The sequence below is a fragment of the Aethalodelphis obliquidens genome, unplaced genomic scaffold, assembly GCF_003676395.1.
Source record: "Aethalodelphis obliquidens isolate GAN/ISIS:26980383/991018 unplaced genomic scaffold, ASM367639v1 scaffold59, whole genome shotgun sequence".
In the NCBI taxonomy this organism is placed as follows: Eukaryota; Metazoa; Chordata; class Mammalia; order Artiodactyla; family Delphinidae; genus Aethalodelphis; species Aethalodelphis obliquidens.
In genome coordinates this window covers 8667438-8675431 of record NW_020838003.1, presented here as the reverse complement: position 1 = coordinate 8675431, position 7994 = coordinate 8667438, and positions in this window count along the sequence as shown.

The window sequence follows — 7994 nt, the reverse complement described above, 5'->3', positions numbered from 1 at the left end:
TTATATATAATGTTGACTCACTGGAGTTACACTTGACAGATGAATGGTTGCTACAGTCTCGAGCTGGTATAAGAGCATAGGGATGTTCTTAAATTGACTAAACTAGCAGCACATGAGTATTCATTTTCAATTGCTGCTGTACCAAATTAATACAAATTTAGTGTCTCAACACAAAATTATTATCTTCTAGCCCTGTATAAAGGTCAGAAGTATGATGTAGGTCTTGCTGGACTAAAATCCAAGTGTCTGCAGGACTGTGTTCCTTTATGGAGACAGTAGGGGAGAATGATTCCCTGCCCTTTTTTTTTTTTTTGCTCTTTCCAGCTTCAGAGGCTGCTTGCATTCCTTGTCTCTGGCCCCCACCCTTCATCTTCAAAGCTAGCAACCTTACATCCTCTGACCTTTTCCATTTAGTCACATTGTCCTTGGATCACAGGAGGAAAGCTTCTCTGATTTTAAGAATTTGTGATTAGGTTGGGCCCACCTGAATAATCCGCAATATCCTCCCAATGTCTAGGTCCTTAAACTTAATCACATCTGCAAAGTCTTCTTTTGCTGTGTAAGGTGACAAAGTCACAGGTTCTGGGAATTAGGATGTGGCCATCTTTGGGGGCCGTTATTCTGTCTTTCACAATGTAGGTGGATTGAAACTGGGAGGAGGCTCATCTTAGGAATTAATTAGGTGGCTTTTGATCCTCCCTAGGTAAGGAACAGGATGGACTTGGGCCAGGGCAGTGGCACTGAGAATGTAAAGAGGAACTGACACAGGATTGGAGATCTACCAGACAGACTTTGAACTAAGTAGAAGTCCTTGGATATCGTAGGATATCAATGGGAATGGAAGTATCAGGAGAAGTACAAAGTTTAGAAAGAAATATTATGAATTCCATTTTGAATTTGTTGAGCTTAACGTGCCATGACTTATTCAGGCAGAAAAATTCAACAGGCAGTTGGTAAAATGCATCTGAGTTTTGGGAGACTGGCTGAGGCACAGAAATGTTATAGTAAAAATATATGTTCCTGTATCAGGGGGCTATGCATACCCCTACTGACTATGTGATACAACAACTTAGATGAAACATCCTTATATAATGTTCATTGTAAAAATAAAAAACAGACTGCATCTTGTCAAATGAATACAATTAATGGAGGAAAATTGGTAGTCCCCAAATTGAATTCTAATCTATAATATTTTCTCATTTTATGTTGTCAGCTTTCAGAATGAAATGCAAGCATTTGACTTGGCATTTAATATTTCCACCCTAAATTTCATTATGTTTAGTAAATTTCTTTGGCATTTTTTAAGTGGGTTGCGTCTATTTCAAAGAAACATATCAAAATATCAAGCATTGGAATCTCAGTCTAATATCAGGGTATTGAGGTTTGCATCTCAAAAATGCTAACAGTTGAGATAGGATCATCTGTATTTAATTTGGGGTTTAGCCACCTCTTTCCTGGCCCTGCGCCCGTGTTGTTCTGCCATTGCCTACTGATGCTCTGCTGAAGCTAACAGAACATCAGGATATGTTTTACAATGGGCAACAGGAAGAATTCTGCACTTTTGGGTATTTTTGAGTTGTTCACTGGCCTCAAAAAGGACAATTAAAAGAAGACATAGCATTGAAAAAGAATGTACTTTTTGAAGATGACCTTAACTTTATAAATATGTTTCTCTTTTTCAATATTTTATTGCAAGGGGTTGTTTCAGGTCTTATATCAGTTAATTCTAACAAAATGTATATGATTATCGCTTTTTTTCATGTGAGGAATCTGAAGATTGGAAAATTAAATTGTGATTTTCTTAAAATAATTCAGCTAAAATGTGAATAAACTGGCACACAAATGAAAGTCTCTTGAGTCCAAAATCATAGCTCTTTATATTATGCTACAATTGCTCCTCAATCTTAAAAGCACAGTTGAAAGTTATAGAATAATGCTATCCTTGGCTGTTTCTTTGTCTATTGTCTGTGTTCCTCACTGGAAGGTAAGATCCCTGGGATCAGGGGCTTTGACTATATTGTTTACTGCTTCAGTCCCGGGGCTTAGAAGCTTGCCTGGCACATAGTAGGTGCTTAGTATTTGTTGTATGAATAAATAAATAATACACACTGTAACAACGTCATTGCTTAAGTAGTGAATATTCATATTTCTAGGCACTTCACAGTATGTGACAGTGTCAGATGCAGGCCTTCAGGTTGATGCTATGTGGTGCATGCAGACTCTCATCAGGAGACAATTGGATGAGGGCCCACAGGCTCTTCCTAAACCCATATGAGGTGGGGAGAGGCCCTGTACAATATTCTAAACTGTGTTTGACTGCAGTCAAGGAATTATGACACGTGAGAGCTGCACGGCTGAAGATGGGCCCAGAGCAGTTAAAGAAATTACTCAAGTAAACTGCAGGGGGTAGAACATCAGAAAATGAACCTGGATCTTCTAAGACTAAGGCTGGTGAAGGTTTTTGGGATGTTTTGGTATGTATGGCATGGGAGAAGTAAGTAAGGGTACCTGCTTACTTTGCATTACAGATATGGCTGGGCAGAGTTACAGTCAACAATAACAGTTGTAGAATTTGGCAAATGTGCGTTTAGGTACAGTAATGCAAAATCATAGGTTTTTATCACTTACATTTCCAGGAGTCTCTTGAAGGTTTTTATTTATTTGATTCCACACCCCCACCCAACCCCTCCATGTATATCTGATTTTCTAAGTTTTCAGTTTCCTTAGTACACTTTTGGACTTAGACTGGAATTTCTCATCATTATAATAGTTAATCCATTGTACAGTGATAAATTGAAAGAAACACTGACCAATTTAAAAATAATTGGCAGGAATTCTGGGAAGGAACTGCTCTGTATGCCATGCAGCCTCCTCGGAGTTGTAGTCCTGGTCCTGAGGCAACTGGAGAGTGAGTGCATTGTTTATTTGTCTCTCCAAATCTCATCTTGCAGAAAGGAGGGGGAATGAAAAAGACACTGAAGCCATGTGGCTGACAGAGTCTTGGTGCTCTGGCCGGGTGTCAGGCCTGTGCCTCTGAGATGGTAGAGCCGAGTTCAGGACATTGGTCCACCAGAGACCTCCTGGCCCTACGAAATATCAAACGGTGAAAGCTCTCCCAGAGATCACCATCTCAATGCCAAGACCCAGCTCCACTGAACGACCAGCAAGCTACAGTGCTGGACACTCCATGCCAAACAACTAGCAAGACAGGAACATAACCCTACCCATTAACAGAGAGGCTGCCTAAAATCATAATAAGGTCACAGACACCCCAAAACACACCACTGGATGAAGTCCTGCCCACCAGAAAGACAAGATCCAGCCCCACCCACCAGAACACAGGCACCAGTCCCCTCCACCAGGAAGCCTACACAACCCACTGAACCAACCTTAGCCACTGGGGGCAGATACCACAAACAAAGGGAATTATGAACCTGCAGTCTGCAAAAAGGAGACCCCAAACAAGTAAGTTAAGCAAAATGACAAGACAGAGAAACACACAGCAGATGAAGGAGCAAGGTAAGAACCCACTAGGCCAAACAAATGAAGAGGAAATAGACAGTCTACCTGAAAAAGGATTCAGATTAATGATAGTAAACATGATCCAAAATCTTGGAAATAGAATAGAGAAAATGCAAGAAACATTTAACAAGGAGCTAGAAGAACTAAAGTGGAAACAAGCAACGATGAACAACACAATAAATGAAATTAAAAATTCTCTAGAAGGAATCAATAGCAGAATAACTGAGGCAGAAGAACGGATAAGTGACCTGGAAGATAAAATAGTGGAAATAACTACTGCAGAGCAGAATAAAGAAAAAAGAATGAAAAGAATTGAGCAGTCATAGAGACCTCTGGGACAACAATAAATGCACCAACATTCGAATTATAGGGATCCCAGAAGAAGAACAGAAAAAAAAGGGACTGAGAAAATATTTGAAGAGATTATTGTTGAAAACTTCCCTAATATGGGAAAGGAAATAGTCAATCAGTCCAGGAAGCACAAAAAGTCCCATACAGGATAAATCCAAGGAGAAACACGCCAAGACACATATTAACCAAACTATCAAAATTAAATACAAAGAAAAAATATTAAAAGCAGCAAGGGAAAAACATCAAATAACATACAAGGGAATCCCCATAAGGTTAACAGCTGCTCTTTCAGCAGAAACTCTGCAAGCCAGAACGGAGTGGCAAGACATATTTAAAGTGATGAAAGGAAAAAACCTACAACCAAGATTACTCTTCCTTGCAAAGATCTCATTCAGATTTGATGGAGAAATAAAAACCTTTACAGACAAGCAAAAGCTAAGAGAATTCAGCACCACCAAAGCAGCTTTACAACAAATGCTAAAGGAACTTCTCTATGCAGGAAACAAAAGAGAAGGAAAAGACCTACAATAACAAACCCAAAAAAATAAAAAAAAAATGGTAATAGGAACATACATATCAATAGCTATCTTAAATGTAAATGGGTTAAATGCTCCAAGCAAAAGACATAGACTGGCTGAATGCATACAAAAACGAGACCTGTATATATGCTGTCTGCAAGAGACCCACTTCTGACCTAGGGACATATGCAGACTGAAAGTGAGGGGATGGAAAAATATATTCCATGCAAATGGAAATCAAAAGAAAGCTGGAGTAGCAATTCTCATATCAGACAAAATAGACTTTAAAATAAAGACTATTAGAAGAGACAAAGAAGGACACTACATAATGATCAAGGGATCAAACGAAGAAGAAGATATAACAATTGTAAATAGTTATGCACCCAACATAGGAGTACCTCAATACATAAGGCAAATGTTAACAGCCATAAAAAGGGAAATCGACAGTAACACAATCATAGTAGGGGACTTTAACACCACACTTTCGCCAATGGACAGGTCATCCAAAATGAAAATAAATAAGGAAACACAAGCTTTCAATGATACATTAAACAAGATGGACTTAACTGATATTTATAAGACATTCCATCCAAAAACAACCAAATACAGTTTCTTCTCAAGTGTTCATGGAACATTCACCAGGATAGATCATATCTTCGGTCACAAATCAAGCCTTGGTATATTTAAGAAAATTGAAATCGTATGAAGTATCTTTTCCGACCACAACTCTATGAGACTAGATATCAATTACAGGAAAATATCTGTAAAAAATACAAACACATGGCGGCTAAACAATACACTACTTAATAACCAAGAGATCACTGAAGAAATCAAAGAGGAAGTCAAAAAATACCTAGAAACAAATGACAATGAAAACACGATGACCCAAAACATATGGGATGCAGCAAAAGCAGTTTTAAGAGTGAAGTTTATAGCAATAAAATCCTACCTTAAAAAACAAGAAACATCACAAAAAAACAACCTAACCATATACCTAAAACAATTAGCAAAAGAAGAACAAAAAACTCCCAAAGTTAGCAGAAGGAAAGAAACCATAAAGATCAGATCAGAAATAAATGAAAAAGAAATGAAGGAAACAATAGCAAAATCAATAAAACTAAAAGCTGGTTTTTGAGAAGATAAAAAAATTGATAAACCATTAGCCAGACTCATCAAGAAAAAAAGGGAGAAGACTCAAATCAATAGAATTAGAAAGGAAAAAAGGAGAAGTAACAACTGACACTGCAGAAATGCAAAGGATCATGAGAGATTACTACAAGCAACTATATGCCAATAAAATGGACAACCTGGAAGAAAAGGACAAATTCTAAGAAAAGCACAACCTTCTGAGAATGAACCAGGAAGAATCAGAAAATATAAACAGACCAATCACAAGCACTAAAATTCAGACTGCGATTAAAAATCTTCCAAAAAACAAAAGCCCAGGACCATAAGTCTTCACAGGCGAATTCTAACAAACATTTAGAGAAGAGCTAACAGTTATCCTTCTCAAATTCCTCCAAAATATAGCAGAGGCAGGAATGCTCCCAAACTCATTCTATGAGGCCACCATCACCCTGATATCAAAACCAGAAAAGGATGTCAGAAAAAAAGAAGACTACAGGCCAATATCACTGATGAACATAGATGAAAAGATCCTCAACAAAATACTAGCAAACAGAATCCAGCAGCACATTAAAAGGATCATACAACATGATCAAGTGGGTTTTATCTCAGGAATGCAAGTATTCTTCAACATACGCAAATCAATCAATGTGATAAACCATATTAACAAATTGAAGCAGAAAAACCATATGATCATCTCAATAGATGCAGAGAAAGTTTTCAACAAAATTCAACACCCATGTATGATAAAAACCCTCCAGAAAGTAGGCATAGAGGAAACTTACCTCAACATAATAAAGGTCATATATGGCAAACTCACAGACAACATCATTCTCAATGGTGAAAAACTGAAACCATTTCTTCTAAGATCAGGAACAAGATAAGGTTGTCCCCTCTCACCACTATTATTCAACATAGATTTGGAAATTTTAGCCACAGCAATCAGAGGAGAAAAATAAATAAAAGGAATCCAAATCAGAAAAGAAGAAATAAAGTTGTCACTGTTTGCAGAAGACATGATACTATACATAGAGAACCTGAAGATACTTACAGAAAACTACTAGAGCTAATCAATGAATTTGGTAAAGTAGCAGGATACAAAATTAATGCACAGAAATCTCTTGCATTCCTATACCCTAATGATGAAAAATCTGAAAGAGAAATTAAAGAAATACTCCCATTTACCATTGCAACAGAAAGAATAAAATACCTAGGAATAAACCTACCTAAGGAGACAAAAGACCTGTAAGCAGAAAACTATAAGACACTGATGAAAGAAATTAAAGATGACACAAACGGATGGAGAAATATACTATGTTCTTGGATTGGAAGAATCAACATTGTTAAAATGACTATACTACCCAAAGCTATCTACAGATTCAATGCAATCCCTATCAAACTACCAGTGGCATTTTTCACAGAACTAGAATGAAAAATTTCACAATTTGTATGGAAACACAAAAGACCCCGAATAGCCAAAGCAGTCTTGACAAAGAAAAATGGAGCCCAAAGAATCAGGCTCCCAAACTTCAGACTATACTACAAAGCTACAGTCATCAAGACAGTATGGTACTGGCACAAAAACAGAAATATAGATCAATGGAACAGGGTAGAAGGCCCAGACATAAACCCACGCAAATATTATCACCTTATTTTTGATACAGGAGGCAAGAATATACAATGGAGAAAAGAAAGCCTCTTCAATAAGTGGTGCTGGGAAAACTGGACAGCTACATGGAAAAGAATGAAATTAGAACACTCCCTAACACCGTATACAAAAAGAAGCTCCAAGTGGGTTAACAGACCTAAATGTAATGCCAGACACTATAAAACTCTTAGAGGAAAACATAGGCAGAACACTCTATGACACAAATCACAGCAAGATCCTTTTTGACCCACCTCCTAGAGGAATGGAAATAAAAATAAACAGATGGGACCTAATGAAACTTAAAAGCTTTTGCACAGCAAAGGAAACCATAAACAAGACCAAAAGACAACCCTCAGAATGGGAGAAAATATTTGCAAATGAAGCAACTGACAAGGGATTAATCTCCAGAATTTACAAGCAGCTCATGCAGCTCAATATCAAAAAAACGAACAACCCAATCCAAGAATGGGCAGAAGACCTAAATAGACATTTCTCCAAAGAAGATAAACAGATTGCCAACAAACACATGAAAGGGTGCTCAACATCACTAATGTTTAGAGAAATGCAAATCAAAACTACAATGAGGTATCACCTCACACCGTTCAGAATAGCCATCATCAAAAAATCTAGAAACAATAAATGTTGGAGAAGGTGTGGAGAAAAGGGAACCCTCTTGCACTGTTGGTGGGAATGTAAATTGATACAGCCACTATGGAGAACAGTATGGAGGTTCCCTAAAAAACTAAAAATAGAACTACCATATGACCCAGCAATCCCACTACTGAGTATATACCCTGAGAAAACCATAATTCAAAAAGAGTCATGTACCA